General features: G+C 42.3%; 1 pseudogene across 1 annotated transcript in view; it reads left to right on the top strand.

Annotated features, from left to right (window-relative positions):
- Positions 1–17,902, top strand: part of LOC308609671 (ubiquitin-like modifier-activating enzyme 1) — a 53,073-nt pseudogene extending 35,171 nt beyond the window's left edge. The window contains exons 9-20 of the transcript in view: positions 1,238–1,404; positions 1,527–1,723; positions 3,362–3,426; positions 3,648–3,843; positions 4,505–4,593; positions 4,707–4,871; positions 6,533–6,619; positions 7,030–7,122; positions 7,246–7,427; positions 7,716–7,817; positions 7,922–7,994; positions 17,682–17,902. The product of the transcript in view is annotated as a ubiquitin-like modifier-activating enzyme 1 (transcript). The remainder of the gene's footprint in view (positions 1–1,237; positions 1,405–1,526; positions 1,724–3,361; positions 3,427–3,647; positions 3,844–4,504; positions 4,594–4,706; positions 4,872–6,532; positions 6,620–7,029; positions 7,123–7,245; positions 7,428–7,715; positions 7,818–7,921; positions 7,995–17,681) is intronic.
- The last annotated feature ends 244 nt before the right edge of the window (positions 17,903–18,146 follow it).

The following is an 18,146-nucleotide window of genomic DNA, read 5'->3' as shown; positions in this document are numbered from 1 at the left end:
TGTATTGGAGTTTCTTTCATAGTGTTTGTAGTATATAATGGAATTATTCCATATTTATTAATTAATTAATTAATTAATTTTTGGCTGTGTTGGGGCTTCCTTTCTATGTGAGGTCTTTCTCTAGTTGTGATAAGCGGGGACCATGCTTCATCGCAGTGTGCAGGCCTCTCACTAGTGCAGCCTGTCTTTTTGTGGAGCACAGATTCCAGACGTGCAGGCTCAGTAGTTGTGGCTCTGGCCTAGTTGCTCCGTTGCATGTGGGATCTTCCAAGACCAGAGCTCAAAAACATTTCCTCTGCATTAGCTGGGAGATTCTAAACCACTGTGCCACCAGGGAAGCCCCTCCAATTTTAAATGGAGTAATAATATTTTAAAATGTTCTCAGATTAAATATCAAATGTAGGAAATCCTGATAGCTGTGCATCAGATAAAAAAGAAACCGCAAACTTTGTTTTAACTTCATTTTGGACAACTGCTAGAGCAAATAATAAATACAATAACACTGTATGTGGTTAGAACATAACAAGTTGAAACATACTGTGTAGGGGCAAGAATGAAAATCAAGATATAGAACTGGAAGTGCCATGAGAGGGTGGTTTGCAGTGTGGTAAAGGAAATCCACATTGGAAAGGTGGTATAACCGCAGAGAATTAAAGATGGTATACGAGAACAGGAAGAAATCTCAGGGAAGAGTATGCCAGGTGAAGTTAACAGTGTGAGCAAAACCCTGAGTTTGGAATATGGCTGCTATGTTTAAGGAGTAGAGACAGAGATAGATCATGGTAAGAGAGAAGGTTGTCAAAGGAATAGGGACCAGCTCATTTCACCCTTAGTGAAAGTGGGAATCAATAGAGGGCTTTGAGGAGAGGAATGTGATCTGACTTGGACTTTCAGAGGATCCTTTTTGTTTTTGTAAGTTCAGAGGACCTTGGTTTTCTTTGCGTGAATGCACTCCAACTCGGTGTGCTAGTAACGAAAAACAGTGGATGTTCGGTAGACAAAAGAACAGATACTCAACCCATTGTCTCCTATTGTATCACTGTTTTCCTTTTTTAATCACACCATTCCTCATTTGTCCCAGCCCAATCTGTGTGGCATTTGTCATAGACCACAGAGCCTCCTGACCTCAGAGCCTAGGTCTTGTGCATCATTACTTAAATCAGTTTTCAGAACAGCTCTGTAAAGTTTTGTTGGGTGATTATGTGAATGACAGTTCTGTTTCTCCATCACTACCCAGAAATTGAAGTCTGATACAGATGCTGCAGCTGTGAACCAGATAAACGCACACATCCGTGTGATGAGCCATCAGAACTGTGTGGGCCCTCACACAGAGCATGTGTATGATTGATAAATTCCTCCAAAACCTGGATGGTGTGGACAATGCCTCGGACAATGTGGATGCCCGTGAGTTTTGGGGATGGGTGAGGACGAGGCGAGAGTAATGTGTGTGTTTTTGGGAGTGTGTGTCACCGTGTCCTATCCTGATGTTATTTTCCCCACCCTCACCTGCTGCAACTTTCTCACAGGCACGTATATGGACTGCTGCTGTGTGTTGTACCGAAAGCCTCTTCTGGAGTCAGGCACACTGGGTACCAAGGGTAATGTGTAAGGGTTTATCGCCTTCCTGACAGAGTCATACAGCTCCAGCCAGGACCCTCCTGACAAGTCCAATCCCAGGTGCACACTGAAGAACTTCCCGAATGTCATCGAGCACACTTTGCAGGTGATCAGCCTTGCAGGGAGAAAGAGGTGGAACAGATATGTACTGGGACAGTGTCTCAGTTGCCAAACTTGTTATTCCGATGATGAAGCCTCAGTGTATGTAATATCTGCCCTCTCTTTAACTCTCCTTCACTCACTTTAAACCTAGGAGCCTAATGCTTTTCATAATTATTTTTTAACTTGAAATTTTTATTTTGCAAACATACAGGGAAGTATTATTTATACCATGTGTAATACTTTATGTGAGAAGTGTATATCTAAACGGTGAGGATATGTTTCTTTGTGTACAGGATACTATTTTGTTGTTGAACAAAATTAACTTAATATCATCTCTGCTAGTTATTTAGATATCTCTAATATTAAGTCCATATTTAGGAATAATTTTCTAATTGTTTCCCAAAATATGTTTAGTAGTTTGTCAGCATAGTTGTGTTTATATAGTACACATACATACAAAAGAGCATAACTCTCATGTACATTGACAAAGTAAAAGCACCCCATTAACTGGTCCTCAGAACTTGGCCCTAATTACAGTCCCCTTTCAAAGCACAAATAACCATCCTTTTATCAAAATGATTCTTAACCCAGTCTTTGAGGCTATGTTTAGGAAGTATGGGAACAGGAAGAAAATGAGCAGTAACAGTTCAGTCTGTCACTTTTCCTTCCAGAAGGGATGAGTTTATACTTTTGGAGTCAGTTCAGTATGTGTCTTTCTCCCTTTCCATGCATCCCATGTTGGTGTGTGTGTGTGTGTGTGTGTGTGTGTGTGTGTGTAGATACAGAGAGACGGAGAAAGAGATGTGTTTGGGTGTGTGTGTGTTCATTTCTATACATATAAATCCTCTCCTAGGTTATGGTTCTATTATTGTGTTTCTCTCTACCCAGTATGCAGAAAGGCCAATAAAAAGGATTTTAAAACTAATATACTATGTGCCCTTGGACTTAACCACTTCATGCTTCAGATTCCTTATCTGTAAAATTGGAATGACAGTAGTAACTCTCACAGGAATTCAGAAAATCATGTATACTTAATATGCCCTTGTGACTTTCAAACTAAGCTTTAAATGTGTACATGTTTGCTTATTTCTTATTAACTCCATGAGGTGTAGTTTTACTGTTACAGTGTTTGTCTTTAAAATGAGGAAACACAAGTAAAGATATGCCTGATTGTCACAAGACTGTGGCACAGCTGGCCTTTGAACCTGGATTTCGAGCATCAAGGTGCTCCAGATCACTTCACCAGTGACTATTTATCGACCTCCGAATTCACAGGGGTCAAACCTCTATCTTACTTTCTTCCCAGTCCCCAGAACCTGCATAGAGATCGTTCATGTTTTATTCTTGGTGTGAACTTTTTCTTGAATTGATGCATGACATACCTAGGGTAATGTGTACATCTTAATAAATTCTGCATGAATGTACACTTGTGTGTAAACCTCTTCCCAGATTAAGATCATAGGTTTTTACATTGAAGTGGTGAGGGCTTGACAAGTTTGACGAGACAGATTGGGAGGGTTTTCTTCCTCTGTTCTGCCATAACAGCCATGCTCTTCCTATTTGCTGTATTTCCTGATGGTGGTCCTAAGGCCTACAGAAACTTATTTGTTTCCCGTAACCCACGTAGTGTTGATTTGCTCTGTCTGCCGTGGATGAGTTTGAAGGTCTCTTCAAGCAGCCAGCAGAAAACGTCAACCAGTACCTAATGTGAGTAATTCTGTCCAAATCCTCGCTCACCGTGTCTGCTGCCTGTCAGTCAAAGCATTCTGTAACCAGTGTAACACTTAGGACCTGGTCTACTTTTCAAATAATCTAATGATTCCTTGGGCCTTATACATTTGGGAGTCAGCACTGACTTTTCATGCTGTTAAGCTCCCTCTGGGATCACTGTGTAACTCTGAGTTTGTGTCCTCTCTAATTCTTGATAGGGATTCAAAGTTTGTGGAGCAAACACTGCACCTGGCAGGCATCCAAACCCTAGAGGTGCTGCAGGCTGTGCAGCTCAGAGTGGTGCTTCAGCGGCCACATACATGGGCTGACTGTGTGACGTGGGCTTACTAGCACTGGCACAACCAGTGCTCCAACAACATCAGACAGCTGCTGCACAGCTTTCCTCCGAACCAGGTATTACACTCTTCTGGGCTCCATTTGTCAGAATAGGCTTACTGGAAGCAGTTTGTTACACGCTTTTGACATGGTTCATTGCAGTTCATCCATTTGTGGCAAGACCACCAAGTCCCAGAGATCGCATTAAATGATTAAGTGAGTGATTTTTGAAGTCAAAGACCTGTTCCTCCCAACCTCTCTCCTCTACCTGCCCAGCCCTGTTCTCTCAAGCAACATACTTGGTACCTATTTCCCTTAGATATGACATGAGTCATTCCAGTTTCCCTGTCAGGGCTATAGAGATTGTAGAAGAGAAATTTTGGTGTTAAGAGCACAGGACCTAGGTGGCTTCAAGTCTCAACTGCATTTGATATTGGGACTAATCATGTATTTTCCCTCTGTGCCTTAGTAGCCTCATGTAGGAAGTTGGAATAATGGTGACCTAATTTCATGAGAGTTCTATGAAGGTTGATTTATATTTACTAAGTTAATAAATTAAATATGTTACTACACGACTGGCAATCCATAAAAGTTTCATAAATAGCTCTGTGTCTGGCACAAAGGGAGTGCCCAGCGATATACTAATTTGGGACTTCCGGGCTTGAAAATGAGGAGTCACAATTATGAGAAAGACCTCTCCTCTCAGGTCCCACTCTCCCACATCTTTCTGTTTTCCTAGCTTACAAGCTCAGGAGCCCCTTTCTGGTCTGTGCACAGACGCTCATCTTTGATGTCAGCAATGAAGTCTCCTCCCTCAGGTCTCCTACAGTGGGGTCAAATGGGGGTACGTGGATGGGAAGGAGGCTGCAGCTCCTTAGGTGAGTACTGATATGCTTACCCCTCCATACCTTGCCTTCTTTTAGCCCCTGCATCTGGACTAGGTGATAGCTGCTGCCAAACTGTTTGCCCAGGCCTATGGGCTGAGGGGCTCTCAGGACTGAGCTTCTGTGATCATACTCATTCAGTCTGTGCAGGTCCTTGAGTTCACCCCGAAGTCTGGTGTCAAGATCCATGTTTCTGACCAGGAGCTGCAGACCACTTCGTGTGTTGGTGAGGATGTTTATCTAGTTGGCCTAGAGCTAGCATCCTACTTATCACCTACCTATGCAAGCCTCCCATGTACTTGTGTTTTGCCACTGGCTCTGCTCTGAGATCTCAGGCCTGAGATTAATCCACACTGTCCTTTGGTCCTTGCTTCTTCCAATTTAAAATAAGGTTGGTTGGTTGAGGCAAGTTCTCTGATGCCCTACTACTTTGTTCTTCCCACTGTTTCTCCCTCAGGTGCACCAGTTGTCCAGCTCTTTTCTGTGTGTATGTTTGCTTTGTTTTGTTCTTTCTCTGTTTCTTTTTGTGTCCATATGCAGGGACAAATGGATATGATCTTTACCAGTAGGCTCTCTGCCTTGATTTCTTCCTTGATTCATTTCATTATAGATCTCCTCATCCACCTCCCCCCTTCTTTGGTATGCCTGTTTACCCTATTGTTATTTATTTATTTACTGATTTATTTATTTATATAGGCTGTGTTGGGTCTTCATTTCTGTGTGAGGGCTTTCACTTCTTGTGGCTCACGGGCCTACTTGCTCTGTCGCATGTGGGATCTTCCCAGACCAGGGCTCGAACCCGTGTCCCCTGCCCTGGCAGGCATATTTTCAACCACTGGGCCACCAGGGAAGGCCTAACCTATTTTTAACCTCCATATATCTTTCCTCATCTCCCTCTCTAGATAGCCCTCCTCATCTCTCCATCTCTAACTACCCCCCAACTCAAATTTCCCCCCCTCTACCGTATTCTGTCTCATGCTCTGTAAGTCTTCCTCTACATTTCATCTTCTTTATATATATCCTTCAATTTCTTCATCTGTATATCTCTCCCCTCCTGATGTATCCCCCGCATTTCCCTTCCGAAATAACTACTCTCTCATGCTCCTCTTTGTATATTTTCTTTCTTTATCTCCCTACGTGTCTCCCTTTCAGGTGTTTTGAACTTTCCCATTCTCTGAACGTTCTCATAATCTTCACATTTATCCTCCTTGGTCTCCCTCTTCAGATTTTTTTCACGTCTCTCCCATTTCATATTACTCTCTTCTTTGCTGTCTGTACACTTTCCCCCTATGTTCCTTTCTGTATCTCTTATCCCTCTGTCTCTTGTTTTCCCTCGTATCTTCCTTCATGTCTCCCCATCTCTCTCTATGTCTTTCTCTTGAAGTATGTTCTCATTGACTCCCTTTTTTTTTTTTAATTGTGGTAAGAAACACAAAGGATTTACCATCTTTAAATATAGTAGACTTCCAGTTTGGAAGGCTTACTATTTAATGGAATGGATTTTAAGGCTTAATATTTCATTGGATGGATAGATCACATTTTTCTGTCCACTCATTCAGCAGTGAACAACTTCTGTGCTTTCACCTCTTATCTGTCATGATTAATGCTGCTGTCTATATCCTTTCTTAGTGGCTTTACCTGTTGCCCTCAGTGTCTCTACATATCTCCATGTCCCACACACCTGTCTACCTTTTTCTTTTCTGACATGTTTTCTGCCCTATCTTTCCCCCTTCTTTTCTCTTTCCCATGATGTCTCTCCTTTTCAAATACTTTATCTGCCTGAACATCTCTGCCCCACCCTGGACTCCTGCTGGCACCTCAGACCGTGAACAGGGATTTAACATGTATCTAAGGACTAACGTGTACTTCCTCCCTTTCCGCAGTGGATAATCACCTGCAGGAGCTCGAGCCATGCTGAACAACCAGAGAGCCTCCCTGGGTTCAAGATCTACCCCATCAACTTTGAGAAGGTGCTGTGATGGGGACCTCAACCGTGTATGAGAAATGGCTGAGCCACCCTAAGCATTTTTGGGGATTACAGGCCTGACTGTAATTATGTTAATTTTTTTTTTTTTTTTTGGTATGTGGCTTTCTCTCTCTTGTGGGCTCTCCCATTACTGAGCACAGGCGCCGGATGTGAAGGCTCAGCAAACATGGCTCCTGTGCCCAGCCGCTCCCTGGCATGTGGGATCTTCCCCGACTGGTGCACGGACCCGTTTCTCCTGCATTGGATGACCCAAGTATCTTTTGTGGTCTTGGCTAGTATTTGGCTGGTCTGGCAGGTAATTGAGGTGAATATACCTCAGTTCCCAGTATCCAGGAAAACTTTTTCTCCTTAACTCTGTCTCTCCTGTTCTTCCTCTGTCCCCACTCACAACAGGATGATGACAGCAACTTTCATATGCATTTCATTGTGGCTGTATTGAGTCTCCGGGCAGAGAGCTATAACATTCCCCCTGCTGACCGGCATAAGATTACAATACTCTATACCTAACCTTGCATCCTTTTCCAAGTTTAACTCTGCCACATTTGAAGTCTTCTGTAGACCTTGAACGTCTCTAACAACTACGTCTTCTCATCACCTTCTGTATTACAGATCAAGCTGATTGCAGGGAAGATCATTCCAGCCATAGCAGCTATAGTTGGCCTTGCAGGTCTGGAGCTGTACAAGGTAGTTCAGGGACACCAACAGCTTGAGTCCTATAAGAACAGCTTCATCAACTTGGCCCTTCCTTTTTTTTCCGTTTCTCTGAGCCTCTTGCCCCACACCATCACCAGGTAAGGGCTTGCTTTTATAGAAACCTTTGGTGTTGCCCATCAGTGATTGATGCTATGTGTGTGTGTGTGCATGCGTAGAAGTTGTGTGTATCTTATTTCGGTAGAACAGGCTCTAGTTTTCATCATACCTGGTGAGAGGCTTTTTTAATTTTGTGTATCCTTTGTTCATTGTTTGAACCTGTGCAAAGTAGGAATGGAACTGGCATGTTTGTGAAATGAAGAGGAGCGTATGATTAGGGCTTGCTCCCATTTTACTCTTTGTGCTTTACTCTGTGCTTTGTCCCATAATACTACAACCAGCAGTGGTCACTGTGGGATTGCTTTGAGGTACAGTGGCTGCAGCCTAATGGTGAAGAGATGCCCCTCAAGCAGTTCCTTGACTATTTTAAGGTAAGACCCTTTCACTCACTGCACCTGTGGTGGTGGTTGCCCAGGTTACTGGTACTGTCCATCCCAGTGACCCTGTTGCCCCTCCTTGTTTCCACCCTCTTCAGACAGAGTACAAGTTAGAGATCATCATGCTGTTCCAGGGTGTATCTATGTTCTACTCCTTTATCAAGACAGCAAGTAAGATCAAAGATCAACTCAGGCTTGAGTTGGGTCAGTGTGCAAACAGAAACAGGTCCTGCCTGGGGTGGGAAACATCAGCTAGCTATGCAACTCATCTTCACTGTTCTCTTAACTTTGTCTCTGTAAGTCTTTCCTCTCTGTTTACTTCACAGACTCTCTTTCTCCTCACCCCAGGATGTCAGCAATAGTGAAACGAGTATCAAAGCAAAAGCTGGGACACCACATTCAAGCACTGTTTCTTGAGCTGTGCTGCAACTAGAGCGGCAATGATTTGGATGTCCCCTATGTACGATACACCATTCGCTATTCCCTCTACACCCATCTACCTCATTCTCAGTCAAATCAATCTATTTCCATTTCTTTTATAGTTGTCGCAAATGCTGAGCCTTAAGTTCTTCTGAGGACTTTTTGTTGTTGCTGCTGCTTTCTACTGTTTGGAGTTGGAATTCTTAATAAAGAGTTATTAATCCAAGTGTGTCATATCATTCTTTTGTCAAAGGCCTGTACCCTGTTGTCTGTGGGAAAGACCAGCCTTTCTTTAGCTCTGTAGGTTCAGGTGATAGTATGAAAGGCTCAGCCCCTCCCACCAGCATGGAATTTGCCTCACATCCAAGCTTATGAGAAAAGATTAAATCCACCTCTTCTGGTAAACCATTGGTTTGATATTTTTTCCTTTGTCCTCTCTGTTTAAAAAGAAATAGAGGGGGAGTTCAGGAAGATGGCAGAAGAGTAAGTCACGGAGATCACCTTCCTCCCCACAGATACATCAGAAATACATCTACACGTGGAGCAACTCCTACAGAATACCTAATGAACGCTGGCAGAAGGCCTCAGGCCTCTCAAAAGGGCAGAAACTCCCCACGTACCTGTGTAGGGCAAAAGAAAAAAAGAAAAAACAGAGACAAAAGAATAGGGATGGGACCTGCACCAGTGGGAGGGAGCTGTGAAGGAGGAAAGGCTTCCATACACTAGGAGCCCCTTTGTGGGCGGAGACTGCTGGTGGTTGAGGGGTGTAGCTTTGCAACCACATAGGAGAGCACAGCAACGGGTGCGGAGGGCAAAGCAGAGAGGTTCCCACACAGAGTATCGGTGATGACTGGCACTCACCAGCCCAAGAGGCTGGTCTGCTCAATGGCCGGGGCATGCAGGAGCTGGGAGCTTTGACTCGGGCTTGGGTCAGAGCGCAAGGAGAGGACTGGAGTTGGCGATGTGAACACAGCTTGAATGGGTTAGTGCAGCACGGCTAGCCGGGAGGGAGTCCGGGAAGAAGTCTGGAGCTTCCAGAGAGGCAAGAGACATTTTCTTCCCTCTTTGATTCCTGGTGCGCGAGGAGAGCGCTACTTAAAGGAGCTCCAGAGAAGGGTGAGAGTTGTGGCTATCAGCGTGACCCCAGAGATGGGCATGAGATGCTAAGGCTGCTGCTGCCACCACCTAGAATCCTGTGTAGAAGCACAGGTCCCTCCTCATGCCTCCGTGAACAGGAAGCAGAGCAGCCCGCCAGTGTCAGGGTCCCGAGATCCAGGGACAACTTCCCCAGGAGAATTAATTGTGCACCTCAGGCTGCTGCAAAGTCACGCCAGATTTGGACACCACAGGCCAGACCTGCATCCATATGCCTCCATCCCCACGGCCTGAGAGAGGCAGAGCCACTGAATCAGTGGCTCCTTTAACCCTGTCCTGTCTGAGCGAAGAACAGACACCCTCAGGCAAGCTACATGCAGAGGCAGGGCCAAATTCATAGCGGAAACACAGGAGCTGTGCGAGCAAAGAAGAGAAAGGGGGGCTTCTCTGGTGGCACAATCATTGAGAATCCGCCTGCTAATGCAGGTAACACGGGTTCGAGCCCTGGTCTGGGAAGATCCCACATGCCACGTGGAGCAACTAGGCCCGTAAGCCACAACTACTGACCCTGCACGTCTGGAGCCTAAGCTCCACAACAAGAGAGGCCACGACAGTGAGAGGCCTGCACACTGTAATGAAGAGTGGCCACTGCTTGCCAAAACTAGATAAAGCCCTCACACAGAAATGAAAACCAAGTACAGTTAAAAATAAATAAATAAATGAAAGTACACTTAATTAAAAAATATATTTTTAAAAGATATTTCACACCAGGGTCAAAAACTAAAACAAACAACAAAACACAGACAACAAAAACAAAAAAGATAAAGGGAGATCTCTCCCAGCAGCCTCAGGAGCAGCAGACTAATTCTCCACAATCAACTTCATGTACCCTGCATCAGTGGAATACCTGAATAGACAATGGTTCATCCCATATTGACGGGTGGACTTTGTGAGCAAGATATATTATTTATTCCTCTTTTCCTCTTTTTGTGAGTGTGTATGTGTATGCTTCTGTGTGAGATTTTGTTTGTATAGCTTTGCTTTCACAATTTGTCCTATGGTTCTGTCAATTTTTTTTTACTTATAAAATATTTCTTTCCTTAATAATTATTTTTTATTTTTGTTTTAATAACTTTTTAAATTTTATCTATCTTTTCTTTTTTCTTGCTTTCTTTCCTTCCTTCCTTCTTTCTTTCCTTCTTTCTACTTTTTCTCCCTTTTATTCTGAGCCATGTGGATGAAAGGCTCTTGGTGCTCCAGCCAGGAGTCAGTGCTGTGCCTCTGAGGTGGGGAAGCCAAATTCAGGACACTGGCCCACAAGAGACCTCCCAGCTGCACATAATATCAAATGGTGAAAATCTCCCAGAGATCTCCGTCTCAATGTCAAGACCCAGCTTCACTCAACAACCAACAAGCTATGGTGCTGGACACCATATGCCAAACAACTAGCAAGACAGGAACACAACACCACCCATTAGCAGAGAGGCTGCCTGAAATCATAATAAGGCCACAGACACCCTAGAACACAACACTAGACCTGGAAATTTTCACCAGAAAGACAAGATCCAACTGCATCCACCAGAACACAGGCACCAGAGTCCCCTCCACCAGGAAGCCTACAAAACCCATTGAATGAACTTTAGCCACTGGAGACAGACACCAAAAACAATGGGAACTACGGACCTGCAGCCTGCAAAAAGGAGACCCCAAACACAGAAAGATGAGCAAAATGAGAAGACAGAAAAACACACAGCAGATGACGGAGCAAGGTAAAAACCCACCAGACCTAGTAAATGAAGAGCAAATAGGCAGTCTACCTGAAAAAGAATTCAGAATAATGATAGTGAAGATGATCCAAAATCTGTGAAATAGAATAGAGAAAATGCAAGAAACATTTCACAAGACCTAGAACAAGTAAAGAAGAAACAAGTAATGATGAACAGCACAATAAATGAAACTAAAAATACTGTAGAATGGATCAGTAGCAGAATAACTGAGGCAGAAAAAATGGATAAGTGACCTGGAAGTAAAATAATGGAAATAAAACTGCAGAGCAGAATAAGGAGAAAAGAATGAAAAGAACTGCAGACAGTCTCACAGACCTCTTGGACAATATTAAATGCACCACATTCGAATCATATGTGTCCCAGAAGAAGAAGAGAAAACGAAAGGGACTGAGAAAATATTTGAAGAGATTATAGTTCAAAATATCCGTAATATGGGAAAGGAAAAATTTAATCAAATCCAGGAAGCACAGAGTCCCATGCAGGATAAATCCAAGGAGAAACACGCCAAGACACATATTAAACAAACTATCAAAAATTAAATACAAAGAAAACATATTAAAAGCAGCAGGGGAAAACAAACAAACAAACAAACAACACAAAAGAGATTCCCCATAAGGTTAACAGTGGATCTTTCAGCAGAAACCCTGCAAGCCAGAAGGGAGTGGCAGGACATATTTAAAGTGATGAAGGAGAAAAATCTACAACCCAGATTACACTACCTAACAAGGATCTCATTCACATATGATGGGGAAATTAAAAACTTTAACGACAAGCAAAAGCTGAGAGACTTCAGCACCACCAAACTAACTTTACAGCAAATGCTAAAGGAACTTTTCTAGGCAAGAAACACAAGAGAAGAAAAAGATCTACAAAAACAAATACAAAATAATTAAGAAGTGGGAAGGGGAACATACATACTGATAATTACTTTAAAGGTAAATGGGTTAAATGCTCCGACCAAAAGACACAGACAAGCTGAATGGATACAAATCCAAGACCCATATATATGCTGTGTACAAGAGACCCACTTCAGACCGAGGGACACATACAGAATGAAAGTGAGGGGATGGAAAATGATATTCCATGCAAATGGAATTCAAAAGAAAGCTGGGGTAGCAATTCTCTTATCAGAAGAAAATAGAATTTAAAATAAAGACTATTACAAGAGACAAAGAAGGACACTACATAATGATCAAGGGATCGATCCAAGAGGAAGATATGACAATTGTAAATATTTATGCACCCAACATAGGGGCACCTCAGTACATAAAACAAATACTAACAGCCATAAAAGGGGAAATCGACAGTAACATATTCATAGTAGGGGACTTTAACACCCCACTTTCACCAATGGACAGATCATCCAAAATGAAAATAAATAAGGAAACACAAGCTTTATGTGATACATTAAAAAAGGTGGACCTAATTGATATTTATAGGGCATTCCATCCAAAAACAACAGAATACACATTTTTCTCAAATGCACATGGAACGTTCTCCAAGATAGATCATATCTTGGGTCACAAATCAAGCCTTGGTAAATTTAAGAAAATTGAAACTCTATCAAGTATCTTTTCCGACCACAATGCTATGAGACTAGATAGCAATTTCAGGAAAAGATCTGTAAAAAAATACAAACGCATGGAGGCTAAACAATACACTACTTAATAACGAAGTGATCACTGAAGAAATCAAAGAGGAAATCAAAAAATACCTAGCAACACATGACAATGGAGACATGATGACCAAAAACCTATGGGATGTAGCAAAAGCAGTTCTAAGAGGGAAGTTTATAGCAATACAATCCTACCTTAAGGAACAGGAAACATCTCAAATAAACAACCTAACCTTGCACCTAAAGCAATAAGAGAGAGAAGAACAAAAAACCCCCAAGGTTCGCAGAAGGAAAGAAATCAAAAACATCAGATGAGTAATAAATGAAAAAGAAATGAAGGAAACAACAGCAAATATCAAGAAAACCAAAAGCTGGTTCTTTGGGAAGATAAACAAAATTGATAAACCATTAGCCAGATTCATCAAGAAAAAAAGGGAGAAGACTCAAATCAATAGAATTAGAAATGACAAAGGAGAAGTAACAACTGACACTGCAGAAATACAAAAGATCATGAGAGATTGCTACAAGCAACTCTATGCCAATAAATTGGACAATCTGGAAGAAATGGAAAACTTCTTAGAAATGCACAACCTGCCAAGACTGAATCAGGAAGAAATAGAAAATATGAACAGACCAATCACAAGCACTGAAATCGAAACTGTGATTAAACATCTTCCAACAAACAAAGCCCAAGACGAGACGGCTTCACAGGCGAACTCTATCAAACAACTAGTGAAGAGCTAACACCTATTCTTTTCAAAGTCTTCCAAAATATAGCAGAGGGAGGAACACTCCCAAACACATTTTAGGAGGCCAACATCACCGTGATACCAAAACCAGACAAGGATGTCACAAAGAAAGAAAACTACAGGCCAATGTCACTGATGAACATAGATGCAAAAATCCTCCACCAAATACTAGCAAAGAGAATGCAACAGCACATTAAAAGGATTCATTTAACCATTGATAAACAATGACATAGTTAATGACTATGCCTTGCATATTTTAGGTAAATATTAGTACAGTGAACAAGGGAGTGCAAATATCTCAGTAAAGTAATTAATTTCATTTCCTTCAAATATGTATATTCAGAAATGGAATTGCTAGGTTATATGGTGGTACTGTTTTTACTATTTTGAGGAACATCCGAATTATTTTCCATAGTGGTTGTACTAAGTTACATTCCCACCAACAGTCTGTAAGTGTTCTCTTTTTTTCTACATGCTTGACTACACTTTTATGTCTTGTCTTTTTCATAATGACCACTATAAAATGTGTGAGTCGATATCGTTTTGTGGTTTTATGTTGCATTTCTCTTACTAGTACAGAACTTGAGCAAATTTTCATGTGTCTGTTGGTCATTCATAGGTCTCCTATGAGAGGAATATATCTGCTAAAGTGTTCAGCCCACTTTTTAATTAGATTATTCAGCTTTTGTTTTAATTGTGTCCTTTTATGTTTGGACATTAGTCCCTTAGCTGTCATGTAGTTGGCAAATCTTTTCTCCCATTCCATAGAATTCCTATGCTTCCTGTTCCATTGCCTCTTTACTCTGTTCAAATATACGCACACACACACACATATATACACGTATACAGAAAAAAAAAACTATAACCCCCACCTAGCCATAACATTGTGGACAGTTCCCAGCTACCGGGATCTATTTACATCTGGCGCTGAAACTCTGCCCCAGAGAGGTGGGTGTAACTCCAACATCGCTAGGACCACAGGATGTGTCTCTAGACCCCTAACTACCTTAGATTGCTAGGTAAGGAGTACTCCAATCAAGGCACTTATGTTACTAAGAATGGAACCCACAAAGTCTGGCTCCTGTGACCAAGGGGTTTACTGGTGGGATAAGGGGATTATGATGCAAAGGGCGGGGCTCCAATCAGTCCCCATCTGGCATGCAGTCCTCCTGGCTTGCTTCCTGGGGAAGGGAGCATCTGACCGTGCTGCTGTCTGGAGCTCTGATGTCACAGCCTCAAGCCCAGAAACATCCACGTCTGGGTGCTCTGGAGTGCCTTCCTGTCCTGTGTCCCTATGTGACAAAGGTCTGAGCACTGCCTGGGAAAACTCTTCTACGTGGGTACCAGAGGAATGTGACAGGAAAAGCAGTAACAACCCCAAAGTCCATCAGAGTAGAACGGGATAACTGGGGTGTGTTCCTAAAATGGAATACTACCCTCCACCCAAAAAGAGTGGATAACGGCTAGTCATCTCAGAAATATAAGGATGAGGGGGAGAAAAGTCAGCTCCAGAATACCCATTGTATATAACACATAAACTTCAAAATTAAGTAAATATAATTTGGGGGTGTGCAGTGAAACTTTATACAAACTACAGAATTCAGAATTCGGGTTACAACTAGGTGGAAGGGGGTGGTGGGGCGGAGTGTCTGGAAGAAACACGGAGTGACCTTTCCAGATGTCAGCAGTGCCGTTACTTACGATGGGGTGGGGGGTACACGAGTGTCTATTTTATTATGTCTTTCCTTTTACATCACTTATATACACTCTGATGTGTATGATTTATTTCACAAAAGTTTTAAGAGCCAGGTCTGTGCCAATCAGTGGTCTGAGAATCACTGTGGACATACACCATTCCCAGGTCACATATTTGTTTTTTAACTTGCTTTGGATGCCAACCTTAATTCACGCAGGAAGATAAAAACTTCCCTTAGTGGCTGCTTTCTAACTTTGTAAAGACTGAAAATTAAATCTGAGATGATGTAGTAAATTAAAACGATAGTGATGTTTTTAGATCAAATTGTATGTGTTAAAGTGTGTTTGATGGCTCGTTTTTAACATTGAAGAGAATTTGGCATATTCATCTCAGATTAGTTTTGTTATTTCAATTAGAAACCTACTAAATAACTCAGTTTAGGATTAAATGGAAAATTTAAGAACATTGTATTAAATGATATTTATTTGTTTTATTATTATTATTTTTTGATGTGAGGAAAAGAAACCTCAGGTTTTCTGGTTTCTTTTTTTATATTGTGAATTTTATTTTACTTTTTTATACAGCAGGTTCTTATTAGTTATCCATTTTATACATATTAGTGTACGTATGTAAATGGTATTTTTAAAAGAAGTAGAGATTCACCGTGTTTATGAGTTTATTAGATTCACTAGATCAGGTTAAATACTAGAAGAGGTGGCAATTAAAGGGCTTAAAAAGAAAATTAGGGAACAGTTCTCAGAGCTTTCTGAGATGCTCTTCCTGGGTTAGAATCCTCAAATTTGGCTCAAATAAAATTTTCCAATTTTTTCTTTAAAAAAGTTTAATTTAAAAAAATAAAAGATTTAATTTATAAATGCACTTAAAAAAAACAGTGATGCCCTTATGCCTTTTTATGGCAGTAGACGATAAAAAAAAAGATCAGAATTAACTATTTCAGATACTTGCAATGACCAGGGTGGGTATTTGGTAAAGGAAGCAGCAGCAATGTTTTGTAGTTTTCTGGAGGACCAGGAAAAGAGGCCCGTGTGAGCGGGGACTGTGGGAAAATCCTCATAGAAAACCCATCCCTCTGACCAGAGGAACCCAAATAAGATGTCCCTGTGACCTGAATGGTGGCAGTGTGGTTTTTGTTTTGTGTTTTTTTTTTAATAATTTTTATGGGAGTATAGTTGATTTTAAATGTTGTGTTAGTTTTTGCTGTACAGCAAAACAAATCAGTTATACATACACATATATCCATTCTGTTTTAGGTTCTTTTCCCATAGAGGCCGTTACAGACTAACAAGAAGCGTTCCCTGTGCTATACAGTAGGTCCTTACTAGTTACCTATTTTATACATAGTAGTGTGTACATGTCAATCCCAATCTCCCAATTTATCCCTCCCCCTCCCCTTCCCACCAGTAACCATGTTTGTTTTCTACATCTATGACTCTATTTCTGTTTTGTAAATAAGTTCATTGGTACCATTTTTTTAGATTCCACATATAAGTGACATCATATGATATTTGTCTCTGACTTACTTCACTCAGTATGACCATCTCTAGGTCCACGCATGTTGCTGCAAATGGCATTATTTTGTTCTTTTTTATGGCCGAGTAATATCCCATTGTATATATGTACCACATCTTCTTTATCCATTCCTCTGGGGATGGACATTTAGGTTGCTTGGCTATCGTAAATAGTGCTGCAATAAACATCAGGGTGCACGTATCTTTTCAAATTATGGTTTTCTCTGGATATATTCCCAGACCTCCTTCCCCAGCCCCACTCTGCAGCCCTTGGGAATCTCCTTCTGAACAAAAGCAGAGATGGCCAGATGGTTTTTGGTGGTGGGCCTCGCCCCACTCAGGGCCCGTGGGGGGACCATTACTGAGGAAGGCAGACGTGACCCCGATGGGCCCCAAGGCTGCTCCCCCTCCCTCCTGAACCCTTAGGAGCCAGGCCGCAAGGCTGGTCACTCGACAGAAACACCTGGGAGTGAGTTTAAGCTTAAGTTTAAAAAAGGAAAAGGCGACAAGTACTTGCCCCCAGACCCATGAAATCAGGAATTCTACAGTAGGGCCCGGGAGTGGGAATTTTTCTGAAGTTCCCCCAGGTGACTCCAAAGTGCACCTCCCAGGCTGAAAACTACTAACAATTTGATTTGCAGCAAGACTCCTTAGACCAAAGGCAACAGTGTCCACCAGCACGGCTGGGCCCAAGCTCTAACGAAGAGAGCACAAAGGCAGCTCCTGTGGTTCCGAGCACCTTCCAACTGCAGACACCATTTATGCCATTTGACTTGACAAATGCCTTCTGTACAGCAGGACAGGGTGACGATAACTCAGGTCCTTTCAGAGTTATGGAGGGACCCCCTGTGTACAGAACCAGCCTTCACGGTGTTGCAGAACATTGGGAATTCTATTTAAGCTGAAGCTAAATTTTAGTTTCCTCCCTGAATTATTTATTCCTCAAAAAATAAATGGTGAACCCCAGGAGATGGTGGTGACAGCGCGTGTTGGTCAGGAGGGACTTTAAAAATCACTGCTCCAGCTGCTGCAGTAACAAATTCCACAAATAAAATGGCCATCGCAGAGCGCTCACCTCCCATCAGGTCACTTGGCAAGCTGATCTCGCCCCAGAACACGTATGTCACTTTACGCTCGTGGGTGGTTGGTGCCTCCATCCGGAATGAGTGGGAGGCACAGCGAAGCTGATGGTGCCCATGTCCTGGCGGAGCACAGCACATCTGACTGCACCTCCTGAAGCCACTGCTTTTATAAAACGAGTTGTACTTTTGTAACCAGCAGTGGTGACCCCAACTTGGCCATCTATTCCCTGCACCCCCATTGGTGCCCCGGGAGCTCCTTTCGTGGGTCACTGTTCATCCATCCCTCCTCTCTCACCCGCTCCCCAATCTTAGCCTGGAGGTGAGCGTGCGTTTCTGGACCAAACGTCAAC

This window comes from Mesoplodon bidens (assembly GCF_964165515.1).
Source record: "Mesoplodon bidens genome assembly, chromosome: Y".
Classification (NCBI taxonomy): Eukaryota; Metazoa; Chordata; class Mammalia; order Artiodactyla; family Ziphiidae; genus Mesoplodon; species Mesoplodon bidens.
The sequence above is the reverse complement of the archived record's forward strand: the minus strand, read 5'-3'. Positions and strand labels throughout refer to the sequence as shown.